The sequence below is a fragment of the Juglans microcarpa x Juglans regia genome, chromosome 2D (assembly GCF_004785595.1).
Source record: "Juglans microcarpa x Juglans regia isolate MS1-56 chromosome 2D, Jm3101_v1.0, whole genome shotgun sequence".
NCBI lineage: Eukaryota > Viridiplantae > Streptophyta > Magnoliopsida > Fagales > Juglandaceae > Juglans > Juglans microcarpa x Juglans regia.
In genome coordinates this window covers 25231968-25241890 of record NC_054596.1, presented here as the reverse complement: position 1 = coordinate 25241890, position 9923 = coordinate 25231968, and the positions used below count along the sequence as shown (strand labels likewise).

The window sequence follows — 9923 nt, the reverse complement described above, 5'->3', positions numbered from 1 at the left end:
TGTTAGAACAAGTGGGAGGAAAAGGATGGTGGTTTTATGAATATATTCTAGAATTCATTAGAAGTGTGTAAGATCTGACTTTTGAATTGGTTGCATAGATACTTGGCTGTTTGGAATTGTCTCTTGTTATTCCTCTGAGTTCTTCATTAGAGTTGTGGTTATTATGAAGGGGTGAGAAACCAATGGCATATATATACTTTACTAGGTTTGTAAAAAGGTATTATGATCACAGCCTTGGGAACCTAAATTTGCCTTGTTTCAATCTATGCAGGTTCCACAGCAGGCACCAACATGCATGTAGAAGATCAGAATGAGATTCCAGCAAACTGATTATTAGTAGTCATGGAAGGTAGTTGTCGAGAGCTGGTGGAGGTAATGGACAAGCGGTAAAAGCATATGGTATAGTTGTACTCCTTGGACAAGGGTAAGTATAAAACGTGGGTTGGAATTTAAATTATAGTTATTCATGAAATATACCGTATGCATCTAGTTTATACCTGTTTGCATATGGAAGGTGTTAATTTTCTTAGTGCCAGTTTGGATATATTGTTCTAGGTGGCTTTGTGAATGGAATTAGAAACATGGTGGATTTTATATGGGTTTTTGCTTTGTCTAGTGGGGAGGAAGACAGAGTCTAAATTTGACAGTATTCTTATTATTTATTTCATTTATCACTCTCATTTATTCATAATTATCTAATTGAATTTGACATCCAATGTTGTATTAAGTTCTGATCAAGTGTTGATCATGTATTATGGTTGTACTACGCTTTGACATTAATACAAATGTACAGATTTCCAAGTTGTTTATCCTTGCTGAGTTATAAATCTTTTTTTCATTTCTTTTTTTTTTTCCCCTCTGAAGATGCATGGGAAAAAGATTGGAAACCCCATCTGATTTTTATAACTTGTTCATAAGTGGTTTGAAAAATTTATATACTGTAGTTAGTATGCATGTATTGCTTTAAGTGGCTTTGTGAATAGAATTAGAAACATGGTGGATTTTATATGGGTTTTTGCTTAGGCCATTATAATGTCCCAGATAAAGAAAATGTTTGTATCAACTTTTGAAGTGTTTGCCATCTGTAATGTCCTAGTAGCTAGCGGGTAAGAAATGCTTTCTATTGACTAATATAGATGATTTCTCATGGTTTTTTTAGGTAAATATGAGGGACTAATATTTGTGGATGAAGAGGCTGCTTCCAGATTTTAGGGAGATGAAATGGAGAATTTACAGCAGCATGGAACTGTTTTCAATCATTAATTCTTTTAAACCAAAAATATGCATGTATACATCTAGTTAGGCAGCTCCATTTGTTATGAACAATCTGAAGGACATTTAGGCTTCCCTCATGTAGTACTCCCCTATTTGTAAACTACATGATGTATTTCCATGGCCTTCACTGACTAGTTAACCCAGTGGAAATTTAGATGTGTAAAACTAGTATTACTTTTGTTATATAAATATATGGGTGAATTTTATTTTTAGTTGAAGTTGTTCAGGTGCTGGATTTTGTTCAAGAGTGTATTTCCATATATGAGTGTCCTTCTTGTAACTATTTATGATATCTTGCTTAATCTGTTGCTTTTTAATTGAAATGAATGAAAGTTGGATATTTCTGATTTTAAAAAGAGTTGAGGTAGTGGAAATAGGTACCTTCTACAACGTCAAAAAGTATTTCCCACAACATGAATTCCTGGGAAAATAGTTTTTCATGGGAAGAAGATTGGTTCTGGTGGCAAAAAAGTTTTTTGGACGAAAACTGGTCATGGCAACAACTCAATTCCACCACCTGATTTCGTGGTAAAAAAGTTTTTACGACCAAATCTAGTCATGGCAACAACTGAATTCCACCACTTGATCTCGTGGGCAAAAACTTTTTCCGACAAAAACTGATTGTGGCAACTACTTACTTCCACCACCTGTTCTCGTGAGGAAAAACATTTTCCGACGAGAATGGGTCGTGGGAACAACTCAATTCCATCACCTGATCTCGTGAGAAAAAACTTTTTTCGACAATAACTGGTCGTGGCAACAACAGAATACTTCGTGAGAAAAACATAATCGGACGAGAATGGGTCGTGGGAACAACTCAATTCCATCACATGATCTTGTGAGAAAAAAATTTTTCCGACAAGAACTGGTCGTGGCAACAACTCAATTCCACCACCTGATTTCGTGAGTAAAAACTTTTTCTGACAAAACTTGTCATGGCAAAGAATTTTCCGTTATCAAGGATGAGATATTTGCAGCCAATGCTAGATGATTTTCACACCAATCTCATCGTGGGGAATAGTACTTTTTCCCCACCAGATAGCGTTTTGGTGGAAACAAAGAGCTTATCTCACCGATAATATGCCACCAAGCTCCCACCAAAGAATTTGGTGAGTAAAAAACTTTTCTCACCAAGGTGGTATATAATCCGACCACTTTGACTCGTGGGAAAAGGCCATAAATGTTGTAGTGATTGTTGGTTTTGGGCACATATAAAATGATGTACTTTAGTCTAATGATTACTGAGAACAAGTTTTATATTTTTTCAGATGGTTCAGATTATTTCCTTATTAAATGCTCTTTATAGTGGTTAAATTTCTTATTATGCCATTTCCAGGGACTAAATTGAACTGAGAACCCAACCAGATTTAAAGATGTCTATGGTCCTTATAACTACTTGAGAACCTATTGGTGTTTGTCGTTTTTTTTTTTTAATAAGAAAAGAACACTTTTATTCACCAATCCAAACATTACAAAGATATAAAAATCAACCCACCAAAGTGCTACACCATCAAGATGCCATGCAAATTTAGCCCAAGCATGTGCTACACCATTTGCTTCACGACCTCTATGTTGAACAAACCAATTAGAGTCACTGTTGAGTAGTCTTGATTTCTTGAACAATGCTACCCCCACAGAGTTTATGAACGTCCATCTTTGGTCAGTTCTTCTACTACAAGCAGTGATGGGAACCAAGGTGGGCCTAGTCTTAAAGATCATTTGCAAATTCCAGATGGGCCAATTACAAGATCAAGGACCAAGAAGATCAAGGACCAAGAAGATCAAGGAAGCAATGCACGGATTGGTGCAATCCACTTGGGATGAAGCTAGCAAGAGCCCAACACTCAAGATGGGCTTGAAAGAAGGAGAACCAGCTTTGATCCACTTGATTCAAGCTGTGGAAGACATGGCTTAGAGATAGGGCCTATTGTTATTTGAGACTTCAAATTTGGTTAAATGATTTATTTTATTAGTTTAGAATAAGTGGGCTTGAAGATGTCTGGCCCACACGTCTTATTTTCAATGAACTAGAGTTTTCAAGAAGGCCTTGTATTTTGGCCAAGGGCTTACTTGGAAAGTTACTTTTAGGAATTAGGGTTTTAAGAGGTACTGTAGCGTTACTGTAGCCATACTGTAGCCGCGGTACTGTAGCGTGACACTGTTCATCAGGGGCATTTTGGGTAAAAGGGGGCTTTATTTTGGCTAGGGTTTTAATTAGGTTTAGTTTAAATACTCCTTGTAGCCTCATTTGAAGATCAGACAATATTGAATTTTATTTGTGAGTTGAGTTTTCTCCTCTTGTTCTTGATTGAACTCTTGAACTTATCAAAGGTAAATCACAACCTTTGTGGCGTTCCTTCTTTGTAATCTGGGTTCTTGAGACGGGTTCTTCAACGGGTCTAGATTTTAATATAATCTAGGTTCTTGAAACGAGTTCTCATCGGGTCTAGATTCTTCATCCTTGACTTGATTTTTGGCTTTCTTGGGGAGATTTCAAATTGATTGTGGGTTCAAGGGAATTCATTCCCACGGATTCATATCAAACAGTGCATCACTTTCAATTTGTAAATTAGCAAGGCCTAAGGGAAAGACTAATCGTTAGTTGAAAGAACCATAAGGTGATGGAATTGTTTACTTTTTATATATAATTAATAGAGGATCCTTACTATTTATTTATACATGAAGTTTTGTCTATTATAATACTCTTGAGTTTTTGTATATGCATTGTTGTAAGTTGTTATTATAATTTTATGGTGTTGATTTAATGGCATAACATGGATCAGTTTGTGAGATTTAATGTCACTTTGTTGAAATATTTGGATTATATTTGTAGTATGAATTGAACAAGTTCACACTGGAATTTTATTGTATTGATTTAAAGGCATAACTTGAGATTTGTGAGTTTTAATGTTATTTTTGTTGAATATAATTATTTATACAACGACCAGAATGCGTGATATTGTAATTTTTTTTCCTTTTATGTAATACTATTTACAACGACATATATTCGTTGCGAATAGTTTCATTTTTTGGGTAATAAACATATTAAGATTGTAACGGTGTTATTTCGTTACAAAAGACAAATATTTGCAATGAAAAAATATTTCCTTGGGATTGACTTTTGCTCACGCGATATTTGCGACAATAGATCAACGAATAAAAATCATTGTAAATAGTCTTTTGTGAAGAAAAATAGATCACTATTTACAACAACAAAAAATAGACTATTTGCAATGATGTCTTTTTCGTTACAGTTCTCCCTTAAGAACTGCAGGATAACTTCTCGTTCAGGATGCAAGCCACCAGCGGCTTCACTCTTCAGATCCGTGTATTTTTAATTATGAAAAGCCCTTGCCAGACGAAAAATAATGTTAGTGCATGGCCGTACGTGCATTAATACGCCAAGTATGAATCTTTACGCGGAATACGTATATTATGCAACAAACTCAGACCTAATTGCCAGACGAAAAATAATGCTAGTATGGTCGTGCAATAATACCCCAAATTAAATAGTCAACATGATCAGGAAAAAATTGAGAAAATTAATATTAATCTAAGAGTTGGTTGGACCTAATTATGACCCGTGCGTGCTTGGCCGTATTGGTTTACTCGTATTCTATATTAGAACAATCAGGACTATCTACTATTCGACGTTATTTTATAATGAGTTTTAAAAAAGTTAAATGATATTTGTAATTGTGGAGTTCGTAAGCGCCGTCCAATCTTTTTAAAAAAAAAAGTAAATACAATATCCGATAAAAAAAACTTTCCCAATAACCTAATATAGCTTTCTTAAACTTCTAAACAAAATATAAAAAATAATACAATTTTTTTTTAAATTTAAAACAAAAATAATATTCAAGTAATTTTTTAACTTTATAATATTTTTATTCAATTCTTTTCTTTCATTTTTCAGAACTTAATAAAATATCTTAATCTAAATTATTTTAATATTATTTACAGAATTATGAAATATTCTAATTTTCTCGAGCCATTGGTAAGTTATTTTCCAGACTTTCACGTTCATAAGCTGGAAACCTTTATATATCCAGGAAACTTCTTCTTGGGTGTTGTTTACATTAGATTCTCGCATTCATACGAACCCAACTTCTAGAAAAACTTTTCCTTTTCGTTCCCTACTCTCGTTCTACACAACCTCTATTACGTATTATCTTATATATAAGAGACCCCTGTCCTTCGTCAGAGCATACCCCAAAAAACCGAAAATCAGTATTGTCTTCTCTCTCCCTTAGCAATAGTTACGACTTACAACGAAACTCTTTGCCCTCGACATTTGCAAAACATGAAGAATCAAAGCAAGCCGATCTTTATAGCAAGCTTTTTAGTCTGCGCAATTCTTTTCTCATATTCTCCATCAACCAGATCTCAAGAAGTTGGTAATGCAGAACAGGCATATATATGTTGTCTCTGTAATTGTTTTTCTTAATTTTGCTTGTGAGTTATTTAACGAGCTATAGCTTACATGGTGCAGAGAATGAGAGAGAATTTGATTATTTAGAAGGAAGCGATAAGGGGCCACGTCATTGGGGAGACATCAGGAAAGATTGGGCAGCTTGTAAGAATGGAGGCATGCAATCTCCCATTGATTTGTTGAATCAGAGAGTGAAATTGATCCCCAAGTCAGGGCAACTAAAAAGGAACTACAAATCTTGTAATGCCACTGTCAAGAACAGAGGACATGACATTTCGGTAAGGAAGCAAAGCTCCCAAACTTTATGAATTATGTTTATTATATCCTTTAGCTATTACCTTCACGCATACACCAACATCAGACATTGAACTCGAGTACCTTTTTGCTCGATATTCCTCTTTCCTTTTGTTCTATTATCTGAACGGGAGCTTTTGTTCCATTTTCCTCCTTCCACTTTCTTACGAATAAACAGAAGAATTATGAAATTCTTTTAATGAAAAATGGTCTGGCCACAAAATGATAATATACAAATAATCTCACAAACTAATGTGATTTGTTATGGTTTGTTAAATTGTAAATTTACTTTTATTATAAAATAGATCTGACCGATCACGTTACCTTAGTTTATGAGATTAATCCTTGTAGCTGTTGCACTACTCAATTTTAATTGCCCTTGCGCTGTCCTGACAAGTGACAAACCAAGATGTCATGTGAATGCAGGCTGTTGGGTGCAGTATTTGCCAGTTGGCTCCTATGTCTGTGGGTGAGCCACCTACAGGGTATTGCTTCCTGAGTCCTGATCCCAATTTATTTTTTTGTCATCTCCTCCCTTTAAACTTAGAAAAGAGGGGTTGGGAGATCTAGCTAGGCACCACCCCAACTCCACAAGCTCTCATATCAGTTTTACTTTTCCTCCCCCTTATTTCTGAACCTGTAATTTTAAGAACAAAATATAAGAACAGGTGATATAAAGAAAAGCAAAATATGGATATTAAGAAGAAAATAGGAGAAAAGGTAACCCGGTTATGATATTCTGATCTATGGGTTTTTGTTTATTGAACTAGAATATGTAAAAGTTTGATGTTGAAGAAAAGAGGAAACCCTGGTATTACTTAAATGTTGACATGACATGCATTCGTATTAGTATTTTATGGCCTGGCCCTGTAGCAGCCCTCAAGACATTTTGTTTGTGTCACGGATGCAGCTACAATGGGTAGGTGATGCGGGATCAATACAGATCAACGGCACAGATTACTTTCTACAACAAGGCCACTGGCACTCACCTTCTGAGCATTCCATAAATGGAAGGAGGTCACTTTCTCCATATCTTTTTTCTTATAGCGGAAAACTAGGAATTAATTGTTCAACAACATAATAAACGTTTGCTTTTCATTTTCAGATTTGACTTGGAGCTGCATATGGTTCACGTAACCAAGGACCTCAGCGTGAAAAATAAGATCGCTGTTGTCGGACTTTTCTATAAGATTGGTCAACCCGATGCATTCATTTCGAAGGTGCGAATTCCCCCGCAACAATTTTAAATGACCATTGTTTTTCCCTCCTTTGGTTTCATGATGCTTTTGCACAAACCACTCACGATCAAGAAAGGAAAAAAAAAAATAAAAATTGACCACCACAGGATGTTATGGCAACACGAGGTCTAGTTTGGTTATGCAGTTCAGATGAGATTAGATAAAATGTTTTGTTGAAAGTTGAATAAAATATTGTTATAATATAAATTTTTAATATTATTTTTGTTTTAGAATTTAAAAAAGTTGAATTGTTTATTATATTTTATATGCGAATTTAAAAAATTTGTAATGATTATATGAGATGAGATGGTTTGATTTTATGTAACCAAATGAATCTTCAACACATTTTGTCAATCAAATTTTGTAGCTTTGCTGGTAATATCATGACAAATTTCCTAGAAAAATGACCACGACACTAAGGCCTCGTTTGTTTTCAGAAAACATCTCATCTCATCTCATCATTATAACTTTTTTAAATCTTTATACAAAATAAAATAAACAATTCAACTTTTTCAAATTTCAAAACAAAAATAATACTAAAAAATATATTTTAACAATATTTTATTCAACTTTTTAACTTTAATCTCATCTCATCTCATCTCTGAAAACAAACGAGCCCTAAGGCTTCGTTTGTAAAGTAAACCCATCTCAACTCATCATTACAACTTTTCCAAATCCCAATACAAAATATAATAAACAATTTAACTTTTTCAAATCCCAAAATAATAATAATAATAATAATAATAATAAATAATATTCTAACAATATTTTATCATCTCAACTCAACTCAGTTTAACATCCAAACGCTCTAAAGGGTTTGAGTTTAGAAAACATAACTTATTTCATCTCATCTCAAAATTTTTCATAATTTTCTTTCCAAACATCATTTAAGTACAAACACTTCTTAATTTTAAATTTTTAACTTTTTTATCTGATCATTATAACCTTTCCAAGCTTCCAAACAAAATACAAAAAATATTTTTTCAAATCCCATAACAAAAATAATTTAAAAAAGTTATATGCTAACAATATTTTAACTTTATACTATTTTTATTTAATTTTTTATCTTTCATTTCTCAAACCCAATAAAATCTTAACTTAAACAATTTCACTACTATTCATAAATTATTTTATTATTATTTATAAAATTATTATCTCATCTCATTTCTCAAACATCCTTAAGCCTTGCAACATGTGAGAAGATGATCAACATGATTTTTCTAATGATGTGTAAAATCAGTGTCCGTGCCCACACATCATCATGGACATCCCTAGCTAGCTGATATGTTCGAAATGATTTGAGTATCATGTTTTATTGTTTTTCATCATGGTTTCCAGTTGATGAGAAATATAATGTCCATGAGTGACAAAAAGGGTGAACGAAGAATGGGGGTGATTGATCCTACAGGAATCAAAATGGGTGGCAAGAAGTACTACAGATACATGGCTCACTGACTGTTCCGCCATGCACTGAAGGTGTCAGTTGGACAATCAATAAAAAGGTAAACACCTTATATACATGGTCATTCCGTCTTAATGGGTTTTTAATTTTAATTTTCTAAATTACTTGTTTCTTTTGGGTGGCCGAGAATAAGACTCCTGACTACATTTAAAATGTGCCCTCAGATAAGGACCGTCTCAAGGGAACAAGTGAAAATACTTAAGAGAGGTGGTCCATGATGTAAGCAACGAAACTTCTTCCTTGAGATATTTTATGATTGAATGGCAAAAATCAAATGAAAACAATGTTGCTTAGTCGACATTTATTTTACTGCATCAAAATGAGCAGATTCTAGCTTTCTAACTTTTGATTTACTAAATTGGCAGTACGCTGAGAGGAATTCAAGACCGATTCAACCCCTCAATCGTCGGGAGATCCACCTCTATGGTCCAAATACAAGAAACACAAATGACTAAAAGTAAAAGATCCCAAAACTTCTGACGAGGTGTTCTGTAACTGCCTCCAGCTAATTATGTTTTGCATAATGTTTGATATTTAAAGTTCCGGACAACATTTCCGTTGGTGAATTATGTCGTGGAAGCTAGTCGATTATGGTAAAATGCACATATTCTTGGCGATCAAATAGAAATACCAACATTAGAAGCATTTCTTACTCGGCATATAATAATAAAAGGGAAATACTTTAGCCACAAAAGAGATTACACGAAATAATACTACAAACTGATATGGTTTGATATGGTACTTCATCAAATTGTGAAGTTACTTTTATTATAAAGTAGATTTTAACAGATCACGCATAGAGTTACATCATATTGTAAAGCACTTTTGTGTAATCATTTTATTATTATAGCTTTAACGGATCACATGTGGTTCTATACAATTGTTATAAACCTATTTTGCAATGCTACGTTTTACGACATATCATTTCCTTGTGGTCATTTTAATTCTAAGTTAGTTATTTCACTTGCTACGTGTCATTTTGTTATTTGTTTGGTAGTTATCCTTGCGAGGATACGAGGAAAATGTAGAACTCATTGTAAGGATCTAAACATTTTGCTTGAAGCTGGAACTATTGGAGGAATTGGAAGTCTCGAACTTCCCAAGGCGTAGCCAACTTAGTTGAAGTTCATTTTCTACAATTTATCTCTATTACTGTTTTTACTTGTTCATAATTTTCCATTTATGAGTTTTTCATCTACTCCTCAAGTGGGATCATAATAAT

At 33.8% G+C, this 9923-nt stretch overlaps 1 pseudogene; it reads left to right on the top strand.

Moving 5' to 3' along the window:
- The first annotated feature begins 5311 nt into the window (after window positions 1-5311).
- LOC121248695 lies at window positions 5312-9420 on the top strand (annotated as a pseudogene).
- The last annotated feature ends 503 nt before the right edge of the window (window positions 9421-9923 follow it).